General features: G+C 35.4%; 1 long non-coding RNA gene across 1 annotated transcript in view; it reads right to left on the bottom strand.

The window, feature by feature from the left end:
* Positions 1-4,334: 4,334 nt before the first annotated feature.
* LOC122805879 overlaps positions 4,335-13,080 on the bottom strand; it is a 143,366-nt gene continuing 134,620 nt past the window's right edge. The window contains exon 3 of the long non-coding RNA XR_006365482.1: positions 4,335-4,488. This is a non-coding gene — a long non-coding RNA (uncharacterized LOC122805879). The remainder of the gene's footprint in view (positions 4,489-13,080) is intronic.

The following is a 13,080-nucleotide window of genomic DNA, read 5'->3' as shown; positions in this document are numbered from 1 at the left end:
ATTATACATTTTCCATGGTTTCATTTACCACTGTCCTCATGTCTTCCACTTCAATAAAATGGAGGTTAATTAATAGCTTAAGTGTAAGGAATTATGTGTCACAAGATTTCTTGTTTCTTCATATTAATATACTAAGGAAGATACGTATAATTCATAGCATGTAGACCCTTTCTTTTAAGAAGATGGGTAAACTTTATGCCTACAAAAGTTAATTTTAGAGATTTAATTATAATAATATGAAGAAGAAACTGCAACCCATTTGGTTGGTTAAAAGAAATATAAACAGCCAAAAAAGCCAGCCAAAACCTGCACAGAGCTGAAAAGCACACCTTTAGTTGAGTGCTTTCATCCTCTGTACTAACAGTGGACTTGTTCTGAATAAACATAAAAAGGAATCTGCTTTATATAGTGAAAGTGAAAAACATGTCATACCAGTCATGTGAGCAAAAGACATTTAATTAAAATAATTAAAAATGTTCAGCCAACTATAATGCAGAAAAATGCAAAAAAAAAAAAAAAAAAAATATATATATATATATATATTAAATGTCTTGTTATTGCAGTCTTAACTTAGCTGCTCTAAAATTTAAAATACTTTTTTGTAGAAATATTGTTATTCATAACAGGAGATGTATAACGTTTAATTTGCCACAAAATCTCTTTATGGGCTAGTGTACTCTCCCACCAACTATCCTAGTTCTTTGTTACCTCTCTCAGATCGAAAAAGTTTAGTAAAATTAGAAAAGACTGTTGAATGTTTAAAAAATTCATTATGGAAATCTTGTTATGCTATGTTATAATAATATACACAAAGTCTGTATCTTAAATGCCTTTCTATTTTTGTAATATAGAAGGCATGCCAAGATTTGCATTTATATGCTACACAGAACGTTTGGCAACTGTAATGTCCTGGGCACTTAATACTTGATGGGAAGGTACTGACAGATCACACATTTCATGCCTGGTGTAGAACCTCAATGCAAAGAACGGGAAACATGTTCCAATATTCTTTTGATATTCCTTTTTGTTTTAAAAACAAAACTAGGTTCATTACATTTCAACAATGAAACATTCTTGGTTGCCTTCCATCACAACAGCATCACTAGAAATAATTCTGCCTAACCCAGCATACTATCATTTAACTATATTTTACTTTTATCATATAGAATGACTACTAGTATAGTATAATTAAAAGTGTGAGAGTGTAGGTTTCCTGTAAATAGTTGAAGCCATGAACAAATGCAGATATCTTTATATAATTTTATGTTTAAATAGTTAGTGCCAGAAGATGAATAAATGGAAGTAAATATCAGAAAATTAGTATTTGTTTCTAAATATTAAAAAAAAATCTGAATGATCAACCACTGTGCCCATCCATAACATTAAAATGCCATCCATGTACTTAAGATAAAGTGCACATTTATCATGGAAGGGTGAGTTAAATACAAATTTGTCCTCCCGATTATATAACACTAAAGTGGAAAAAAATGGAGAACATGCAGCTCCCATTATGACACATTTATTCAGATGAAAACCCTTACATTCAAAGAAAAAGTAATTCATTTTAACACTATATCCTTAGAATGGAACAACACATCTGTGTCATACATAGTCAAATTTGAAAAACATGCTAAAATTCCACAAACCATGCTAACCCTGTTCCATAAGGTATTACTGAAAAAAAAATGTAATGTTAGCCATGAGTATAACATCCTCTTGAATATCTTCCTGGATTTCACAGTCTGTAAGTTTCTTTAAAAATGCAATGAATCCTTTAAAAGGTATGGGTAGAAATGGAAGACTTCCTTCAGGCATTAATTGAAGAACTCAAGAGTTTCAGTTTTGGATCCTTTTGTAAAAATAAATGATTGCAGGAGTGGATCTTCCATATTCTTCTATACAGTGGGAATGCTAAAGATGGAAGGTCTGAAAAGAGTTTTAACAATTAAATAGGCTAACATATCCTTAAAAGCAAAAGGTTAATAAAACATTTGTAAAAACAAGTCACTTCTACTGTATGTTGCATTCATTTCATTTCATTTAATGACACTCACTTCTAAAAATAATCACTGTTTAATAAATGTAACATTTTTCTAACATAATAAGTGAAGTCAATAATAACAACCACCCACCCCCTGGTCTGGTTTCATAATTTCAAATTGCTTTTCTATTGCTAGAAAGATCAGAGAAAGCATTTTTTTCTTCTAACACTGGTTTTCAAATGCTTAATTTTGTCATATCGAAACTTGACAATATCCTTTTCAGAAAATTTTTCAGACATGTCCCGAATAGGATGTATTTGTGTCTTCCAGTGTTTATAAAATTGAGGATAATTAACAGCTTAAGTGTAAGGAAATATGTGTCACAAGATTTCATGCTCCTTAATATTAATAGAATGAAGGAAGATATTAAAAATAATTCACAGCTTGTAGACCTTTTGATAAGAAGAAGGGCATACATAATGTCTACAACTTTTAATTTTAGAGATTCAAAGATATTAATAACTTTTGACAAAAATAAAACATTATCAGTTCTTTACAAAATAATTTGACAATTTGATCTTATCCAAGCAATATAATAGTATAAATGAGAAAGGGAATCAAGAATTTGTAAATCCAATAGGTGCCACAGATTTATTATTTTCATAAAAATGGCACTATGATCTGATTAAATCTAATAGAAACAGAATTATTCTGCACAAAATGCTTCTCAGAGCTTACTTGACCCCACAAAGGCTTAGTTAGGCAAATCATAATAAACAGTAATGGCATAGATGTGGACAATTAAGATCCTGGCAACATGTCTCAATGAATGTTCATGTCTAAGTTCTGGTGGTATAAAACCTAATGGTTTAAATATTATATTATATAGATGATCCAGGTCTATATTACCTTGTCAAAAGGCATTTTTCATCGACTGCCTTTTTTTAGACACAAAAACAGTGAACTCCCAAAACTCCGAATGGCCACTTCAGCAAATTTTTTCCCAGGGGAAAAAAATCGCTTGGCCATCCAAAAACCAAACTGTCAGACCCGACTTTGGAACTATGGAATAAAAGAATAGCTCAAAATACTGAGTTTCCTTTAGAATCTTGGTCAAAATACTATAATAATTTTCCTCAATGTGATAATTCTGAATTTTAGTATAATTATTATAGAGGAGCATATTATACAAGATGACATATTATAAATTTGACCCTTATTCATAATTATTCCCCAGAACTTTTCAGTGGGATTGGATAGCTATATGTTATTTGGGGATAAGTACTGTGAAGTTGTGTGTGTGTCTGTGTGTGTGTGAGGTGTGCGCATGTGCACACGTGCTCACTCATCCATTTTAGGTGTGGTGCAGTTGTGTTTCTTGTTTGAGATTTTTATGTTTTAGGAGAGGGAGGGAGTATAGGGTTAGAGAGCAGTACTGGAATTTTAGGTTTGGGGCAGTTGGAGACATTAGGTGACAAGATGGGAGAATGTACTTTTCAGAACTTATAGTTAGGGAGGGATGTGTCACAGTTAGGTTTAGTGACACGGTGGGAGGTTTAGGGTCAGAGATACAGAAAATATGGCAGTAGCATCAACACATGAGGAAAATGACACAAAGAAAAATATGTTACGTTCCACTATGAATTATTGAATTCAACTCAGCAAGGAACCAACTCAAAAACAGAAGTGGTCAGGAAATCAACCTGATGAAAATTTAACTTTAAGTATGTAGGAGACAAGCTCCTTACATTCTGTGTTAGTTTAAATATCAACTTCACAGTCACACTAACAGGAAGAATGCAGAAATTTCCCAAAAGAAAGGAATCACTGCCTGCATTCATTTAGAAACAACACAGGTGGTGATTTCCTATGGAAAACAGCTGTCAGGACCTTAGCTTCACTGAGTTATGATTAGCAGGATGATTCTTCATTCAGTTTGCACTTGATGAGCAGTTGAGCAGCAAGTATCCTTTGAAATCATTCCACTTAAGATAAAGTGCACATTTATCATGGAAGGGTGAGTTAAATACAAATTTGTCCTCCGATTATATAACACTAAAGTGGAAAAAATGGAGAACATGCAGCTCCCATTATGACACATTTATTCAGATGAAAACCCTTACATTCAAAGAAAAGTAATTCATTTTAACACTATATCCTTAGAATGGAACAACACATCTGTGTCATACATAGTCAAATTTGAAAAACATGCTAAAATTCCACAAACCATGCTAACCCTGTTCCATAAGGTATTACTGAAAAAAAAATGTAATGTTAGCCATGAGTATAACATCCTCTTGAATATCTTCCTGGATTTCACAGTCTGTAAGTTTCTTTAAAATGCAATGAATCCTTTAAAAGGTATGGGTAGAAATGGAAGACTTCCTTCAGGCATTAATTGAAGAACTCAAGAGTTTCAGTTTTGGATCCTTTTGTAAAAATAAATGATTGCAGGAGTGGATCTTCCATATTCTTCTATACAGTGGGAATGCTAAAGATGGAAGGTCTGAAAAGAGTTTTAACAATTAAATAGGCTAACATATCCTTAAAAGCAAAGGTTAATAAAACATTTGTAAAAACAAGTCACTTCTACTGTATGTTGCATTCATTTCATTTCATTTAATGACACTCACTTCTAAAAATAATCACTGTTTAATAAATGTAACATTTTTCTAACATAATAAGTGAAGTCAATAATAACAACCACCCACCCCCTGGTCTGGTTTCATAATTTCAAATTGCTTTTCTATTGCTAGAAAGATCAGAGAAAGCATTTTTTTCTTCTAACACTGGTTTTCAAATGCTTAATTTTGTCATATCGAAACTTGACAATATCCTTTTCAGAAAATTTTTCAGACATGTCCCGAATAGGATGTATTTGTGTCTTCCAGTGTTTATAAAATTGAGGATAATTAACAGCTTAAGTGTAAGGAAATATGTGTCACAAGATTTCATGCTCCTTAATATTAATAGAATGAAGGAAGATATTAAAAATAATTCACAGCTTGTAGACCTTTTGATAAGAAGAAGGGCATACATAATGTCTACAACTTTTAATTTTAGAGATTCAAAGATATTAATAACTTTTGACAAAAATAAAACATTATCAGTTCTTTACAAAATAATTTGACAATTTGATCTTATCCAAGCAATATAATAGTATAAATGAGAAAGGGAATCAAGAATTTGTAAATCCAATAGGTGCCACAGATTTATTATTTTCATAAAAATGGCACTATGATCTGATTAAATCTAATAGAAACAGAATTATTCTGCACAAAATGCTTCTCAGAGCTTACTTGACCCCACAAAGGCTTAGTTAGGCAAATCATAATAAACAGTAATGGCATAGATGTGGACAATTAAGATCCTGGCAACATGTCTCAATGAATGTTCATGTCTAAGTTCTGGTGGTATAAAACCTAATGGTTTAAATATTATATTATATAGATGATCCAGGTCTATATTACCTTGTCAAAAGGCATTTTTCATCGACTGCCTTTTTTTAGACACAAAAACAGTGAACTCCCAAAACTCCGAATGGCCACTTCAGCAAATTTTTTCCCAGGGGAAAAAAATCGCTTGGCCATCCAAAAACCAAACTGTCAGACCCGACTTTGGAACTATGGAATAAAAGAATAGCTCAAAATACTGAGTTTCCTTTAGAATCTTGGTCAAAATACTATAATAATTTTCCTCAATGTGATAATTCTGAATTTTAGTATAATTATTATAGAGGAGCATATTATACAAGATGACATATTATAAATTTGACCCTTATTCATAATTATTCCCCAGAACTTTTCAGTGGGATTGGATAGCTATATGTTATTTGGGGATAAGTACTGTGAAGTTGTGTGTGTGTCTGTGTGTGTGTGAGTGTGTGCGCATGTGCACACGTGCTCACTCATCCATTTTTAGGTGTGGTGCAGTTGTGTTTCTTGTTTGAGATTTTTATGTTTCGGGAGAGGGAGGGGAGTATAGGGTTAGAGAGCAGTACTGGAATTTTAGGTTTGGGGCAGTTGGAGACATTAGGTGACAAGATGGGAGAATGTACTTTTCAGAACTTATAGTTAGGGAGGGATGTGTCACAGTTAGGTTTAGTGACACGGTGGGAGGTTTAGGGTCAGAGATACAGAAAATATGGCAGTAGCATCAACACATGAGGAAAATGACACAAAGAAAAATATGTTACGTTCCACTATGAATTATTGAATTCAACTCAGCAAGGAACCAACTCAAAAACAGAAGTGGTCAGGAAATCAACCTGATGAAAATTTAACTTTAAGTATGTAGGAGACAAGCTCCTTACATTCTGTGTTAGTTTAAATATCAACTTCACAGTCACACTAACAGGAAGAATGCAGAAATTTCCCAAAAGAAAGGAATCACTGCCTGCATTCATTTAGAAACAACACAGGTGGTGATTTCCTATGGAAAACAGCTGTCAGGGACCTTAGCTTCACTGAGTTATGATTAGCAGGATGATTCTTCATTCAGTTTGCACTTGATGAGCAGTTGAGCAGCAAGTATCCTTTGAAATCATTCCACTGAAGATGATGTACATTGGAATGGTTCAATATTAGCTAAATTATACTGAAAGTGTAACAGGGCAAGCAACAAAAACTGAAGACAATAGACACAAATCTGTGTTTCATCAGAATTCAGAAATCAGCAAGTACTGCTAGACTTCATTCCAGAGAAGGAGAACAATACAGTTTTAAGAAGTTGCATTATATAATAGGAATGGATAGTATTTATATTTTATCGCATTAGTAGTGAATCCTTAACTGATTCTCTTCTTTTATGTTTGACTCTGTTCATAACAGTCTTTGGGACAATCTTTTATTTTCTGGGATGGATTAGATTATATTAATTACAATTACTGGTAAACATCTTTTCACATTGCAGAATACATTCATTTCTTTATCATAACTGGCTGTTGGTGATTATACAACATGTCTCATCAATCAAGTCCAGCACTATCACTGTTAAATTAGAAGATGGCATGTGTATATTTATGTATGTGTGTTTGTGTGTGTGTGTGTGTGTGTGTGTGTTTTCGTGTATGTGTTTCGCATGTCTGTTAGAGTATGTGTATATGCATGTCCATGTGTGTGTGTGTGTGTGTGTGTGTGTGTGTGTGTGTGGTGGGTCTGTGTCTTTGCATTTATTTACTATGCTGCTTAACATATTCAAATAGCAAGCTTTGCATTACTAGATAGCCCCGTTAGAAGCAGAACAGGTACATATTCCTTTACAAAAATCTGCAAAAGCAAGACAGCTGTGCCATGCCCATGTATATTTCTCTTCAGACTTGGGTTGCAAAACCATATACTCCAGGATATATTTTGTTAAGGCACTCACTTCAGTTTCTTTTGTTCTACATTCTAGTCTTTTGTACAGGGCTACACTAATATGGAGTTGTAAAACTTAATTTTAGTTTAGATATCTCCATTTCTAACCTGAGATACTTATTAAACACTGACAGCTTTAAAATGAGGATGAAAAACATGTGTGTTTTTGCTGTTCTAAGCTTTTGCTAACTGTTCTGTAAAAACATGGGTTGTTATGTCATTCTGACTATAGTTTATTCAGTGACATTTCCCAAAAGCTATGATTTACATGACAAAGCTAAATTAAGTGTTACAAAGCCATACATCAAAGTCATTTTGAAAGTGCTTCCTTTCTAGATACTTTTAATTGTATTTTCTCTAGGGAGAAAAAATTCTAAAGTAATGAAGGCTCATATTTTGGTAACACTAGCGTCTTTGTAAGCTTGGATTTCATTACATAGTTGCTTATTATTTGGGGAATCATCACACTACAGGTATAGGGTCTAATAGCTTCTGCCAAATCTACTGCTCTTTAGTATTATCCACTCAGGATTATATTACTGCAGTGAGATCTAGAAAACCCAGAAAAAATAGCCTACATTTATTTTTTCTTGAAAAAGCTACCTTTAATGCATTTATGGCTTTAAACAATTCTTCCACCTGCTAAGGAAACTACAAAGGCAACTTTTATGCATTTGACGATATACAGTGGTTTGATGGCATGGTACGATTATCAATCCATGCATGCATCAGTGTGTGCGCGTGTGTGTGTGTGTGTGTGTGTGTGTGTGTGTGTCTGTGTGCGCGTGCGTGTGCACGTGTGTGTGTGTGTGTGTGTGTGTGTGTGTGTGTGTGTGTGTGTGTGCCTGCGCGCGCGCGTGTGTGTGTATGTGGCGTCTATATCACAACACTGAAACCAACAACATAGAATGCTCACGAGTGAATATTCACATATATATTCCTACTCCGAGATCTCATTACAGTGAGGAAAGGGAAAAAAATCCCGATCTTCACTGTACTTTGAACAAAAATTAATAAACTTTGAGGACGTGATTTTTCACTCATGTGAGGATTCGACGTTGTCAGTTTCAATGTTCTGATATTGACCCTGTCTGTGTGTGTGTGTGTGTGTGTGTGTGTGTATGTTAAACAAAAGCCACTTGAGGCTGTCTGCATATAATTCAAATGTGCATATCTTTTGTACTACAGAAATGTATTTAAACACATTTTTGGTCTGCATTTGTTTAAATAGTACATTAGCTAGCTGTTCCATCTATTAATGAGATAATGAATGCTATATGATCATTCTTGCTTTTTTGTTTTAGTTTTGTGTGTTCATTGTACTTCCACAGTTCAGAATATTGCTCATGTACTATTTGACTCATTCCTATTGACGGAATGTACTTCTTACAACATATTGAGAATTAAACCCTATTCTAGATCATTACTCTTTACTATTGTTAGTCTGAAGAGATTTGAGAATATGATTTCATAAAATGGACAGTGTAGAAAGTAGCTGTACTTTGCCAGTCAAAAAACCCTTAGAATGCCAACAATGCTTAATGTTTGGTATTCCTATGTGTGTGCATGCAAACTGTGACAACCAAGGAAAATTATTTAATTGAGTTGCGTTCTCTTTTCTGTAAATGAGGAAGGGTTACATTTGAGGCCCGGATGAAGGCTTTGTTTACTGTGCAATGGTAAAAGCTATGTTTGTAAAGGAAGATCACTTAAACATGATTATAGCTACGTGATTGTCAGAGGAGATACAATGTTATTACCTGTTAACAGAGGAAATCATGTCACTTTTTATTTACTGGACATCCATTGTCCAAACCACTTTAATTAGTATTTCCTAAATGAGGACTGAGAAAGATTTCTTCCCTCTACATCAGCAGAAAAAAAAAAATAGCAGCCTGATTGCCAGAGGGTTTTCCAAAGATTGTTAAAAGTGGGGGAGTTTGAGCTTACAAAAGATAGTTTTTCTTCCTGTTGGGATACATGTTTTTGTACTACATAACAGTCCTTGTAGGAAGCAAAACATCTTATACCAGGCACAGCAGTGCACAAAGAAGGGTGCAGAACAAAATGAGATGTGTGCTTCTGATTGCTCCCTACCCTGATGACATTACAATCTAAGTATTGACAAGAGAAATGAACTGCACAAAAACAAAGTCCAAACCTGCAATATGATAGTCAAATAGGTCATTTGTCTCACCCTTAGTTTTATGGAGGGGCAAATCAGATGACAAGTAACAGAAAGGAATTCAGATCTAGTGATCACTGGGTGATAGATAAAAAATATCTAGCAGATAATATATAAGCAATTATTAGTATGGCATAAAGTGATTTTCCATTTTTTAAATGGCTATGGTGGTGCAGAGGTTAGCATTGTTGCCTCACAGCAAGAGGCTTCCGGTTCGATTCTCGGCTGGAGCGCCTTCTGTGCAGAGTCTGCATGTCCTCCCCATGGTTGAGTGAACTTTAAAGATATGCAGGTAGGTGTGTGCATGAGTGAGTGTTCCTTCTTTGTAGGTTGGGTACTGGGCTGGCAACTTGACACTGTAAAAATCCACTGCCAATCATAAGCGGACTGGTGATCTGCTGTGGTGATCCCTAACTGGGAAAATTTGAAAGACATTACTATACATTAATTATTCAACTATTTGATATAATGAATAAGCAGTTTATGACAGACTGGACAGGTATGCTAATGCCCTTGAGGTCACAAAGAATCAAATCTAGCTAAACAACAACATGTTACTTTTTATAGATATGCAAACTATTTTTTTTAATGAGTGAACATTTAACAGACTTGTCTCATCTTTCATTACCTTGCATGAGACAAAAGTAAAGCCTGCAGTCATGAGGATAGAGGGGCATAAGTCATTGCAAAGAAAACCTTGTATCAGACATTCTCCAATACTCACTTTGTCCTACTGAGGCTTGTGGGGGGATGGAGTCTAACATTCAGTGAGTGTGACATGAATATCAAAATATTTTTGAAGGAAAAGAGTATGTTTTGGTTGTCCATATAGAAATAAAGTGGCCAACAACTCATGTACGTCATTGATTCAGGTTGTCACATGTTGATTCATAACTGCAATCTAGTTTACCATTCTTAGTACGGTCTGCATGTGCTTTCCATGACACTGCCATCATGGAATCTACATAGTTTATTTAGACTTTGCAATTTGGTTCAATGACACTTGCATTTTGAGACAGAAGAAAAGTGATTTTAGGAATTATCTTTAATAGTTAGCTAGGGTAAATGCATGGTAATTGTTTTCTGATATGGGAAGGTAAAGGAATGATTTGTTTAGTCCTTCTGTTTATAGTTTATATCTGCAGGAAAGTCAACAACAAGCAAAGCTGAAATAAATTGAAAGCACTCACTTATCTTAATTCTACTAAAGTTTTTTTTTCATATTTACTCACTTGTTTTGGCAAATTGGTTATCTAACTGGGCATAGACCATTTACAGTGAGGGAAGACGGCTAACATTATGCAGAGTTACTCTCAGTGTAAGTATACCCTGATTCCAAAAGACCTAATATCAGTGTAAGTGACTTACTTTGGTGTAAGACCTATCTATAAACAGGCTTACTACGGGGACCAGATTCCACAACACCTGCTCTCAGCCTGCTGTCCGTGCGAGTGGTTACTTGCACTGCATGCATTTATTTTGGAATCGGGGTGTAAATACATAGGTGTAAGACAGATGCATTAAATATATAACTACAAAATACAACCTGCAAGCATGAAATATCACAGCAAAAAAAAAATGTCAAAAATTGTCAAACTGTTATAGTCATTCCAGATCAGAAACACACAGCCGGTGTTTTGGATTCAGTAAGCAGCTCTACATGATGTGTAGAGACACGCACAGCTGTGCAAACAAGGTAAACTCCATGGCATGCTAATTACAGCATAAGCAGCTGAACTGTATGCTAATCAACCAATAAAAATGGAGGAGGTATTCAATAAGCTATAGAAAGCAACTGTTTAGACTCAGTGCTGGTGTGAAGATTGGGTGAAGTTAGGTGAAGGCTGCCAGCCTAGTTAGATAGAATTTTGGAGATAATTCTGTCATCTGTAAATATTAATGTAAACCACAGGCTTGTTGTCTTAAATGGTAAAAATAGTGTTACATATGGAACTGAAAAAATGTAACAGCATTGCACTCTACTGACCAAGTAAAGCATGTTGTGACCATTTGATGTTAAAACTCGGAGCCAGAAAGTCTAGAGTGAGGCATCCTGCCTATTGTTTTAAGGCCAGAGTTAATGGCCAGAATTTGCATGCATAAATGTCCTTTATTGTTCTGGTTTCTGCCCAGAAGTGAAGAATGTAAATGTAGTTTCTGTTAGTCTGGCAACATGGGGAAGTGTGAAGAATGATGTAATGTAACCCAGGGAAGTGCAAAGAATGATGTAATATGAACCAGGAATGTGATTTTAAAAAGAGAGAGAATCAGAGAGCATTAACCATTTTTGTCTTGACCATCCAATTCACCAGCACTGTCTTGCTCTATATGTAAGTTTATCTTAGACTTGTGTTTTTACTTAGAAATAGCTAGAAACTAGAAATATTAGACTGTTTTTCTGTGATGTCAGAACTGTACTACTGAATTATTTTAAGTATTTCTCTGTGATCTCTGAACTCTTGACTAGCACTGTGTAGTAAAAGTATTATCTTGTGTTTTGACTATTTGTTATTAAATATTTTTAAACACTTTCAACTGTGGCTGTTTTTGTAGAGATAATTTAAGCTCTTTAGAGTACTTGCATGCCTTTGGTAAAATTGTACAAAGCCACTTCAATAGATTTAGCCCTGGTCTATACTACCAATTGCATAATAATATTGCACAGTAATAATTGGACACCCTTTTAAGGGCCTTTGAGTAGCTGATAAATATCAGTGGGTGGTGGCAGCTGGTCTGGGAAAAAGGGGCACAGCTGGAGAACCTGTGCCAGCCTTCCCCAGGAGTGTCTGTGTGGTTGTATAAACTCATCTCAAAGTGTGTGTGTATGTGTGTGTGTGTGTGTGTGTGTGTGTGTGTGTGTGTGTGTGTGTATTGTGTGTGTGTGTGTGTGTATGTGTGTGTGTGTGTGTGTGTGTGTGTGTGTGTGTGTGTGTGTGTGTGTGTGTGTGCGTGTGTGTGTGTGTGTGTGAGCTACTTGGGCAGGGACAGAAAGCACTGGCTGGACAGAGAGGGTGCTGGAGATTTTAGCTTGCCCACTAGGCTGAGATCTGGACCCTGTAGCTGTGCCAGTGGGGAGTCTTATTGGGGACCTGGAGAGCAACGAAGTGACCAGCCCTGGACTGACTGTGATCTCTGTGTGCTCTTAACGGAAATTGCACTTTACTGTGTGTATTTGTTATCCTTTCCTCCTATATGAGATGCCCCTCACTGGTGTTAGTGGTGAGGAATGAGGCTTCTTGATTGCTGGGTCAGGGCACGGGCATCACATATTAATTGTTTGGAAGTGGTGGGATATCCACACCACATATTAATTGGTTGGCAAATACTAATTGGCTTGTAGTGGTGTGGGTAGAGTGAATTCCTGTAGCTCGTGAGCTCTGACGATGTTTTGTACTCTAAATCAGCCATGCTGTGAATACTCAGAGTTCAGATCACAATTGTTTTATTTATTTTGTTAGCTTAGTTAGTCAGGGTGAGCAGGCAGCATGTCAGCAGAGGAGTATGGAAAGCTGACAAGGAGCCAGCTGGCGGAGATATGCCAGGCTATGGGACTGGT

The sequence above is a fragment of the Protopterus annectens genome, chromosome 7.part0 (assembly GCF_019279795.1).
Source record: "Protopterus annectens isolate FY-2018-M chromosome 7.part0, PAN1.0, whole genome shotgun sequence".
Classification (NCBI taxonomy): Eukaryota; Metazoa; Chordata; order Ceratodontiformes; family Protopteridae; genus Protopterus; species Protopterus annectens.
This window is presented reverse-complemented; position numbering and strand designations above follow the sequence as displayed.